The following is a 2,574-nucleotide window of genomic DNA, read 5'->3' on the forward strand; positions in this document are numbered from 1 at the left end:
TACATGTGCTCTTTGCTCTTTCTAATATTTCTCTCGATTACAGTTTGTTTAATTTTTTTCTTTTAATTTCTTTTATGATCTTAAATTCGAAGTATTTACAGATGCTGCACCAGTTTTAAACTCCCTGGTGAGAAATAAAGAAATAGAATAGCATAGAGAAAATTCATGTGACTAACAGTTGGACACGTCATGTTTTTTCTTTCCCACATCATCACAAATGAACGAAAAGAGCACATGCAGAACAGTTTATTAGAGCCAAATGTTTATAAGATTGACAGTTAATTTAAAAATTCCTCACCTGCAGACCAGACAAACGTTGGTTGACTGTGATCAGTGTGATACTCTGGGTCTCCTCTTCCAGCTCTGCACACATATCCTGCTGTGTGTGTCTGTTCATGAATGATGTAGGAGTCCTGTGCAGTCCCACTGCCATCAGGTAGCAGCTCATAACTGTAAGATTTCTCTGATAGATCAGGAACAGCTTTATACCAGTAGAAGCTCCATCCTGCAGACGGATGTTCAACCTCACAGTTCAGAGTTACTGAGGCTCCAGGACTCAGCCATGATGGAGACACAGTGAGGACAGGACGGGGTTTATCTGTTGGGAAATTAGATTCTTGGAGTGATGATCAAATCCATGCAAATTCATAAATACAATGCCGGTATGCTACATATTTAGCATGTTAGCACCATAAATTTTAACTATTATCTCAACACATAATTAATCAAAAATGACTGGGTGAATGGATTATGATTTTACTTACTGTGTGATGCTGTCAAATTTAAAGGAACACTCCACTCTGTTAAATGATGTTGTGCACTTTTGCTTCTGCCTCTACACTTGTAGTGTCCAGTGTTAGATGAAGAAGCAAAATCTACTCTGAGTTCACTTTGGTTTGATGGTTTATGTGAGCTTGTAGTTCTCCATTCATACTCCCACTCAGTGTCTCCTCCTTGGATCTCACAGCTGAGAGTGATCATTTCTCCACTGTATACTGTGGGCCAATCAGGTTCCACTATTACAACAGCACTGGCTGGACCTATTAATGCAAATATTTAAATAAAAAAACAATATTAAGTAAACATCAATATTTTGAGTTTTGCAATCATATGAGGCTACGTCCACACGTACACGGGTATTTTTGAAAACGGAGGTTTTCCGTTTTCGTTTTTAAAAAAGATCCTGTCCACGCGTAAAAGCCAAAAACGAAGGAAAACGCTGCCAGGAACATGCCAAAGCAGCAGGTGGCGATATATTCCTAACCATGTAGAAATGTTGGCCAGTCAGAAGTCTAGAAGCCTTGGTGGGAAAGAGTAAACAAAGATGGCGCATAGAAGCAGAACTGAGTCCTATGTGTGGAGGGACAGTAACTGTGTGTGTATATGTAAGCATTTAAACACTGCAGAGAGTAAAATTAACAGTAATGGTATTTTGTCTAAGTCCGCCATTGTAGAAATTACATTTCACCGAAACAATAACCTGGCGCACAGTGTGACGTCAAAACAAGGAGCACACCTTTGACGCTGCGTTTTCTCCGTTTTCCTCGTCCACACGTAAACGCAAAAATGGAGTTTTCGAAAATCTCCACCCTGGCAGGAGTTTTTAAAAATCTCAGTTTTCAGTGACTGAAAACGCCGTTTACGTGTGGACGAAAGGTGCAAACGCACAGAAAAATCTGCGTTTTCAAAAACACCCGTGTACGTGTGGACGTAGCCTGAATGCAGATCTTGAATTTAATTATGACTGCTGAATCCAAACTCACCGGTTTTGTTAATTTGAATTTCTTGGCTTGCCTCTGTGTAGTAAGCTGGGTTTCCTCTTCTTCCTTTGCACCTGTAGAGTCCTTCGTGTGAGACACTGATTTGTCCATCAGATGAGGAGACAACATTCAGTAGGATATTATCTCTGTACCAGAAGTATATCCATCCAGATGATGATGATGGGTTCACAGAGCAGGTAAGGGTCACATTGCCCCCTACTGTAACAGTTGTGTTATCAGCGCTCAGTGTGGGCTTTGGTTTAGCTGCAGTTCAGTTTAGAAAAATAACATAAAAATAAATGACACTGGGTGAGATTAATATACATAAACTGATATTTTCCTGTAAATTGTTAAGCCATACAAATCCTAATGACCCGGGACAGCTGTGGAAATTAACATTTCTGAACTGAGAAAGCTGTAAAACGTTCTTTCACTAATAAATGTAAATACATATATATATATATATATATATATGTATATATATATATATATATATATATATATATATATATATATATATATATGTATTAAACAAATATCCCCCACTCGCCCCTGCAGGCAGTCTATCCTTAAATCCTCTACCAGAGGCCTGGGAGCTTGAGGGTACTGAGCAGGATCTTAGCTGTTCCTAGGACTGCGCTCTTCTGGACAGAGATTTCTGATGTTGTTCCTGGGATCTGCTGGAGCCACTCACCTAGCTTGGGAGGGTTGGGAGTCACCGCACCTAGTGCTTCGATTACCACTGGGACCACTGTTACCTTCACCCTCCAGATTTTCTCGAGCTCTTCTCTGAGCCCTTAGTATTTCTCGAGCT

At 39.9% G+C, this 2,574-nt stretch overlaps 1 long non-coding RNA gene across 1 annotated transcript; it reads right to left on the reverse strand.

The window, feature by feature from the left end:
* Window positions 1-350: 350 nt before the first annotated feature.
* On the reverse strand, window positions 351-996 carry LOC109201657 (uncharacterized). Its single transcript, XR_002061723.2, has 2 exons — window positions 765-996; window positions 351-598 (listed from the first exon to the last, which is right to left on the reverse strand). It is a non-coding gene; the product is annotated as an uncharacterized LOC109201657 (long non-coding RNA).
* Between the last annotated feature and the right edge of the window lie 1,578 nt (window positions 997-2,574).

The sequence above is a fragment of the Oreochromis niloticus genome, unplaced genomic scaffold (assembly GCF_001858045.2).
Source record: "Oreochromis niloticus isolate F11D_XX unplaced genomic scaffold, O_niloticus_UMD_NMBU tig00001146_pilon, whole genome shotgun sequence".
Taxonomy (NCBI): Eukaryota; Metazoa; Chordata; class Actinopteri; order Cichliformes; family Cichlidae; genus Oreochromis; species Oreochromis niloticus.